Raw genomic sequence first — 9,019 nt, forward strand, 5'->3', positions numbered from 1 at the left:
TTGCTAAACCTATTTCTTCCACCATTATTATTGTTGAAAACTTGTTGAGGTCTCTGTTGATCCTTCCATGAGAAATTTGGATGATTTCTCCATGAAGAATTATAGGTGTTCCTATAGGGTTCTCCCATGTAATTCACCTCTTCCATTGAAGGGTTCTCAAGATCATAAGCTTCTTCCTCAGATGAAGCTTCTTTAGTACTGCTTGGTGCAGTTTGCATTCCAGACAGACTTTGAGAAATCATATTGACTTGTTGAGTCAATATTTTGTTCTGAGCCAATATGGCATTCAGAGTATCAATCTCAAGAACTCCTTTCTTCTGACTAGTCCCATTGTTCACAGGATTTCTTTCAGAAGTGTACATGAATTAGTTATTTGCAACCATTTCAATCAGCTCTTGAGCTTCTGTAGGCGTCTTCTTCAGATGAAGAGATCCTCCAGCAGAGCTATCCAAAGACATCTTGGACAGTTCAGATAGACCATCATAGAAAATACTTATGATGCTCCATTCAGAAAGCATGTCAGAGGGACACTTTCTGATTAATTGTTTGTATCTTTCCCAAGCTTCATAGAGGGATTCTCCTTCCTTCTGTCTGAAGGTTTAGACTTCCACTCTAAGCTTACTCAATTTTTGAGGTGGAAAGAACTTTGCCAAGAAGGCATTGACTAGCTTTTCCCAAGAGTCCAGGCTTTCTTTAGGTTGTGAGTCCAACCATGTCCTAGCTCTGTCTCTTACAGTAAAAGGGAATAGCATAAGTCTGTAGACCTTAGGGTCAACCCCATTAGTCTTGACAGTGTCACAGATTTGCAAGAATTCAGCTAAAAACTGATGAGGATCTTCCAATGGAAGTCCATGGAACTTGCAATTCTGTTGCATTAGAGAAACTAATTGAGGCTTAAGCTCAAAGTTGTTTGCTCCAATGGCAGGGATAGAGATGCTTCTCCCATAGAAGTCGGGAGTAGGTGCAGTAAAGTCACCCAGCACCTTCCTTGCATTGTTGGCATTGTTGTTGTTTTCGGCTGCCATGGGTTCTTCTTCTTTGAAGATTTCTGTTAGGTCCTCTACAGAGAGTTGTGCTTTGGCTTCTCTTAGCTTTCTCTTCAAGGTCCTTTCAGGTTCAGGATCAGCCTTAACAAGAATGCTTTTGTCCTTGCTCCTGCTCATAAGAAAGAGAAGGGAACAAGAAAATGTAGAATCCTCTATGTCACAGTATAGAGATTCCTTTAGGTGTCAGAGGAAAAGAAAAGTAGAAGACAGAAAAATTCGAACTTATCAAAGAAGATGGAGTTCGAATTTTGCATTAAGGAATAGTGTTAGTCCATAAATAGAAGGATGTGAGAAGAAGGGAAGTAATTTTCGAAAATCAAGTAAAAGATTTTGAAAACATTTTTGAAAAACTTTGATTGATAATTTTCGAAAACAAAAGTGGGAAAGAAATCAAGTGATTTTTGAAAAAGAATTTGAAATTAGAAATCAGAAAGATTTGATTGAAAACTATTTTGAAAAAGATGTGGTTAAGAAGATATGATTAGTTTAAAAAGATGTGATTGAGAAGATATGACTTGAAAAACATTTTAAAAAGATTTGATTTTGAAAATTAATGACTTGGCTAACAAGAAAAGATATGATTCAAACATTAAACCTTTCTCCACAGAAAAGGCAACATACTTGAAATGTTGAATCAAATCATTGATTGATAGCAAGTATTTTTAAAAATAGAAAGAAATTGATTTTGAAAACATATGATTGAAAAGATATGATTTGAAAAAGATTTGATTTTGAAAAGATTTTGAAAACTTGAAAAAAAATTGCATTGAAAACATAATCTTCCCTCTTGTGCCATCATGGCGTTAAACGCCCAGAATGGTGCACATTCTGGCGTTTAACACCCAAAACTATACGCTTTTGGGCGTTAAACGCCCAACCAGGTACCCTGGCTGGCGTTTAAACGCCAGTCTGTCCTTCTTCACTGGGCGTTTTGAACGCCCAGCTTTTTCTGTGTAATTCCTCTGCTGTATGTTCTGAATCTTTAATTCTCTGTATTATTGACTTGAGAAGACACAAATTAAAAATATTTTTGGATTTTTAATAATAAGGAAAAATCAAAATGCAACAAGAATCAAATAACAATGCATGCAAGACACCAAACTTAGCAGTTTGTATACTACTGACACTAATGAGAATGCATATGAGACACTTAAATACTCAAGTCAAGAGAATTCAAAGATCAGAGTAAGAAATCATCAAGAACATCTTGAAGATCACTAAGACACATGAATGAATGCATGCAATTGACACCAAACTTAACATGAGACTAGTGTCTCAACAAGAAACATAGAATATTTTTTTGTTTTTATGATTTTGTAATTTTTTTGTGCTTTTTCGAAAATTAAGTGGAAAAAGAAATAAAGGTATCAAAATTCTTAATGAGAATTCCAGGAATCATGCAATGTTTAGTCTAAGACTCCGGTCCAGGAATTAGACATGGCTTCACAGCCAGCCAAGCTTTCAAAGAAAGCTTCGGTCCAAAACACTAGACATGGCCAAAGGCCAGCCAAGCCTTAGCAGATCACTGCTCCAATAGCAAGATTGATAGAAATCAACAAGCTCTTGTGATGATAAGTTGAAACCTCGGTCCAATGAAATTAGACATGGCTTCACAGCCAGCCAGACTTCAACAAATCATCATGAAACTCTAGAATTCGTCTTTAAGAATTCCGAAAAAAAAATACCTAATCTAAGCAACAAGAGGAACCGTCAGTTGTCCAAACTCAACAATCCCCGGCAACGGCGCCAAAAACTTGGTGCACGAAATTGTGATCACTACAACTCCGCACAACTAACCAGCAAGTGTACTGGGTCGTCCAAGTAATAAACCTTACGCGAGTAAGGGTTGATCCCACAGAGATTGTTGGTATGAAGTAAGCTATGGTCACCTTGTAAATCTCAGTCAGGCAAACTCAAATGGGTATGGTGATAAACGAATAAAACATAAAGATAAAGATAGAGATACTTATGTAATTCACTGGTAGGAATTTCAGATAAGCGTATGAAGATGCCTTCCCTTCCGTCTCTCTCTGCTTTCCTACTGTCTTCATCCAATCCTTCCTACTCCTTTCCATGGCAAGCTTATGCAAGGGTTTCACCGTTGTCAGTGGCTACCTCCCATCCTCTCAGTGGAAATATTCAACGCACCCTGTCACGGCACGGCTATCCATCTGTCGGTTCTCAATCAGGCCGGAATAGAATCCAGTGATTCTTTTGCGTCTGTCACTAATGCCCCGCCCTCAGGAGTTTGAAGCACGTCACAGTCATTCAATCATTGAATCCTACTCAGAATACCACAGACAAGGTTAGACCTTCCGGATTCTCTTGAATGCCGCCATCAGTTCTAGCCTATACCACGAAGACTCTGATCTCACGGAATGGCTGGCTCGGTTGTCAGGTGAGCGCTCGTTTGTCAGGCGATCAACCATGCATCGTGTATCAGGAATCCAAGAGATATTCACCCAATCGAAGGTAGAACGGAGGTGGTTGTCAGTCACACGTTCATAGGTGAGAATGATGATGAGTGTCACGGATCATCACATTCATCAAGTTGAAGAACAAGTGATATCTTAGAACAAGAACAAGCGGAATTGAATAGAAGAACAGTAGTAATTGCATTAATACTCGAGGTACAGCAGAGCTCCACACCTTAATCTATGGTGTGTAGAAACTCCACCGTTGAAAATACATAAGAACAAGGTCTAGGCATGGCCGAATGGCCAGCCTCCCAAAGTGATCAAAAGATCTAAAGATCAAACGATTCCAAAGATCAGAAGATTAAAAATACAATAGTAAAAGGTCCTACTTATAGAAAACTAGTAACCTAGGGTGTACAGAGATGAGTAAATGACATAAAAATCCACTTCTAGGCCCACTTGGTGTGTGCTTGGGCTGAGCATTGAAGCATTTTCGTGTAGAGACTCCTCTTGGAGTTAAACGCCAGCTTTGGTGCCAGTTTGGGCGTTTAACTCCCATTCTTGTGCCAGTTCCGGCGTTTAACGCTGGAATTCCTGAGGGTGACATTGAACGCCGGTTTGGGCCATCAAATCTTGGGCAAAGTATGGACTATCATATATTGCTGGAAAGCCCAGGATGTCTACTTTCCAACGCCGTTGAGAGCGCGCCAATTGGGCTTCTGTAGTTCCAGAAAATCCACTTCGAGTGCAGGGAGGTCAGAATCCAACAGCATCTGCAGTCCTTTTTAGTCTCTGAATCAGATTTTTGCTCAGGTCCCTCAATTTCATCCAGAAAATACCTGAAATCACAGAAAACACACAAACTCATAGTAAAGTCCAGAAAAGTGAATTTTAACTAAAAACTAATAAAAATATACTAAAAACTAACTAGATCATACTAAAAACATACTAAAAACAATGCCAAAAAGCGTACAAATTATCCGCTCATCAGAAGGTCTAAACCTTGTCTGTGGTATTCTGAGTAGGATTCAATGATTGAATGACTGTGACGGGCTTCAAACTCCTGAAGGCGGGGCGTTAGTGACAGACGCAAAAGAATCACTAGATTCTATTCCGGCCTGATTGAGAACCGACAGATGGATAGCCGTGCCGTGACAGGGTGCGTTGAACATTTCCACTGAGAGGATGGGAGGTAGCCACTCACAACGGTGAAACCCTTGCATACAGCTTGCCAAGGAAGGAGCCTTGCGTGTTTGAAGAAGAAGACAGTAGGAAAGCAGAGATTCAGAAGATGGAGCATCTCCAAAACCTCAACCTATTCTCTATCACTGCAAAACAAGTACTTATTTCATGTTCTTTTACTTTTCACAATCAATCCTGATAATTTCTGATATCCTGACTAAGATTTACAAGATAACCATAGCTTGCTTTAAGCCGACAATCTCCGTGGGATCGACCCTTACTCACGTAAGGTATTACTTGGACGACCCAGTGCACTTGCTGGTTAGTTGTGCGGGGTAGCAAAAGTGTGATTGCAATTTCGTGCACCAAGTTTTTGGCGCCGTTGCCGAGGATTGTTCGAGTTTGGACAACTGACGGCTTATCTTGTTGCTTAGATTAGGACTGTTTTATTTTTGTTGGTTTAGAGTCTTTTAGTTGAGTCTAGTTTCATATCTTAAGTTTGGTGTCAATTGCATGCTTTTATTTTTCTTCTAATTTTCGAATTTGCATGTCCTTAGTCCCTTTTTGATCCTTAAAAATTCTAAGTTTGGTGTCCTCTTTGTGTTTTTCCCTTAAAATTTTCGAAAAATTAGTGTTTGATTTTGTAAAAATTTTAAGTTTGGTATCATTTTGTTGTTTTTCTCTTTCCTCATTTCAAAAATCAAATCTTTTTCATAAAAATTTTTCAATCATATCTTTCTAATTGCTAATCTCAAAATCTGTTTAATTAACTAATTGATTCAGTTTTCAATTTGCTTTGATCTTTTTTTCTTTTAATTTTCGAATTTATTTTATTTTATTTTCCTTTTGTTTTTATTTTATTTTTCGGTTAATTCAAAAAAAAATATTTTTATCTATTTGCAATCCATATCATTTCCCTTTATCCATTATGGACCTAAGTGGGATTGATCAGTCCAGAAGGACTCTGGGGTCATATGCTAACCCCATTACAGCTGCATATGGGAGTAGTATCTGTACACCTCCCATCAAAGCTAGCAGCTTTGAGTTAAATTCTCAACTCATTATCATAGTGCAGCAAAATTGCCAGTATTTCGGTCTTCCACAGGAAGAGCCTACTGAGTTTCTGGCACAGTTCTTACAAATTGCTGACACAGTACATGATAAAGAGGCGGATCAGGATGTCTACAGACTATTACTGTTTCCATTTGCTGTAAAAGATCAAGCTAAAAGGTGGTTGAATAACCAACCTACAGCAAGCATAAAGACATGGAAACAGTTATCAGACAAATTCCTGAATCACTTTTACCCTCCAAAGAGGATGACACAGCTAAGGCTGGACATCCAAGGCTTTAGACAAGAGGATAATGAATCCCTTTATAATGCCTGGGAGAGGTATAGAGGTATGCTAAGAAAATGCCCCTCTGAAATGTTTTCAGAGTGGGTACAGTTAGACATCTTCTACTATGGGCTTACAGAAAAAGCTCAGATGTCTTTAGACCACTCAGCTGGTGGATCTATCCACATGAGGAAGACAATTGAAGAAGCTCAAGAGCTTATAGACACTGTTGCTAGAAACCAATATTTGTACTCTAGCAATGAGTTCTCTCCAAAAGAGGAAGCCATGACAGTAGTCACTGATCCTAATCCTCAAGAACAGATGATTGAGCTTAATAAACAATTGCTCCTGATGACAGAACAGTTAGCAGAATTTAAAGAAATGCTCCATGAAACTAAAGTTGCTAACAAGAACATAGAACTGCAGTTGAATCAAGCAAAACAGCAAATATCTAAACAGATAACAAAGGAATGTCAAGCAGTTCAACTGAGGAGTGGGAAGACACTGAATAACACTGCTCAAAGTAGCAAAAAGCCAAACAAGGAACAATTGACAGGGGATAGCCAAACCACTGTTCAAAATCCCTCTGAGGACAGTAAGAGCCCAGAGAGGAATGTTATTGGCGTTCAAACTCCAGAAAGGGAGGGAAAGCTGGCGTTAAACGCCCATTCCCTGCCCAGTTCTGGCATTCAAACGCCAGAAAAGGGGGAAACGTTGGCGTTAAACGCCCATTTTCCACCCAATCCTGGCGTTCAGACGCCAAGTGAGGATCAGACACCTGAGAGTGCTGACAGTAATCCCTCTAACAAGGCATCTTCAACCACTTCTATAAGGAATAAACCTGCAGCATCTTAGGTTGAAGAATATAAAGCCAAGATGCCTTATCCTCAAAAACTCCGCCAAGCGGAACAGGATAAGCAATTTGCCCGCTTTGCAGACTATCTAAGGACTCTTGAAATAAAGATTCCGTTTGCAGAGGCACTTGAGCAAATACCTTCTTATGCTAAATTCATGAAAGAAATCTTAAGTCATAAGAAGGATTGGAGAGAAACTGAAAAAGTGTTTCTCACTGAAGAATGCAGTGCAGTCATTCTAAAAAGCTTACGAGAAAAGCTTCAAGATCCAGGAAGCTTTATGATACCATGCACATTAGAAGGTGCTTGCACCAAGACAGCCCTATGTGATCTTGGAGCAAGCATCAATCTAATACCTGCATCCACTATCAGAAAGCTTGGGTTGACTGGAGAAGTCAAACCAACCCGGATATGCCTCCAACTTGCTGATGGCTCCATTAAACATCCATCAGGCATAATAGAGGACATGATTGTCAAGGTTGGGCCATTCGCCTTTCCAACTGACTTTGTGGTGCTGGAAATGGAGGAGCACAAGAGTGCAACTCTCATTCTAGGAAGACCTTTCCTAGCAACTGGACGAACTCTTATTGATGTACAAAAAGGGGAAGTAACCTTGAGAGTCAATGATGTTGAGTTCAAGTTGAATGCTGTAAAAGCTATGCAGCATCCAGACACACAAATGACTGCATGGGCGCTGACATTATTGACTCTCTGGTAGAAGAGATCAATATGACTGAAAGCCTAGAATCAGAGCTTGAGGACATCTTCAAGGATGCTCAACCTGATCAAGAAGAACCAGAGGAAACAAAGGAATTTTCGAAAATTCCTCAGGAGGAGGATAAGCCTCCCAAACCTGAACTCAAACCACTACCACCATCCCTGAAGTATGCATTTCTGGGAGAGGGTGACACTTTTCTAGTGATTATAAGCTCTGCTTTAAATCCACAGGAAGAGGAAGCACTGATTCAAGTGCTAAGACACACAAGACAGCTCTTGGGTGGTCCATAAGTGATCTTAAGGGCATTAGCACAGCTAGATGCATGCACAAGATCCTGTTGGAGGATAATGCCAAACCAGTGGTCCAACCACAAGGAGGCTAAATCCAGCCATGAAGGAGTGGTGCAGAAAGAGGTCACTAAATTACGAGAGGCTGGGATTATTTATCCTATTTCTGATAGCCCCTGGGTGAGCCCTGTCCAAGTTGTCCCAAAAAGGGAGGCATGACAGTGGTTCATAATGAAAAAAATGAACTAGTTCCTACAAGAACAGTCACAGGGTGGCGTATGTGTATTGACTACAGAAGGCTCAATACAGCCACCAGAAAGGATCATTTTCCTTTACCATTCATAGACCAAATGCTAGAAAGACTAGCTGGTCATGATTATTACTCTTTTTGGATGGCTATTCAGGTTACAACCAAATTGTAGTAGATCCTCAGGACCAAGAGAAAACAGCATTTACTTGCCCTTCTGGCGTGTTTGCCTACAGGAGGATGCCTTTTGGTCTGTGTAATGCTCCTGCAACCTTTCAGAGATGCATGTTATCCATCTTCTCTGATATGGTGGAGAAATTCCTGGAAGTCTTCATGGATGACTTCTCAGTATATGGAGACTCATTCAGCTCTTGCTTAATCACCTAGCACTTGTCCTGAAAAGGTGCCAAGAGACTAACCTGGTTTTAAACTGGGAGAAATGTCAGTTTATGGTGACTGAGGAATTGTCCTTGGGCACAAAATTTCAAGCAGGGAATAGAGGTGGATAAGGCAAAGGTAGAGGTAATTGAAAATTACCACCACCTGCCAATGTTAAGGAAATCAGAAGCTTTCTGGGGCATGCAGGATTTACAGAAGGTTTATAAAGGATTTTTCGAAAATTGCAAAACCTTTGAGTAACCTGCTAGCTGCTGACACACCATTTGTGTTTGACACACAGTGTCTGTAGGCATTTGAGACCCTGAAAGCTAAGCTGGTCACAGCACCAGTCATCTCTGCACCAGATTGGGCATTGCCATTTGAACTAATGTGTGATGCCAGTGACCATGCCATTGGTGCAGTGTTGGGACAGAGGCATAACAAGCTTCTGCACGTCATTTATTATGCCAGCCGTGTTCTAAATGACGCACAGAAGAATTACACAACCACAGAAAAAGAGTTACTTGCAGTGGTCTATGCCATTGACAAGTTTA

General features: G+C 40.1%; 1 non-coding gene across 1 annotated transcript; it reads left to right on the top strand.

Annotated features, from left to right (window-relative positions):
- The first annotated feature begins 512 nt into the window (after positions 1-512).
- LOC112713222 (small nucleolar RNA R71) lies at positions 513-620 on the top strand. Its single transcript, XR_003158197.1, has one exon. It is a non-coding gene; the product is annotated as a small nucleolar RNA R71 (small nucleolar RNA).
- Positions 621-9,019: the final 8,399 nt, after the last annotated feature.

Source organism: Arachis hypogaea, chromosome 9 (assembly GCF_003086295.3).
Source record: "Arachis hypogaea cultivar Tifrunner chromosome 9, arahy.Tifrunner.gnm2.J5K5, whole genome shotgun sequence".
Classification (NCBI taxonomy): Eukaryota; Viridiplantae; Streptophyta; class Magnoliopsida; order Fabales; family Fabaceae; genus Arachis; species Arachis hypogaea.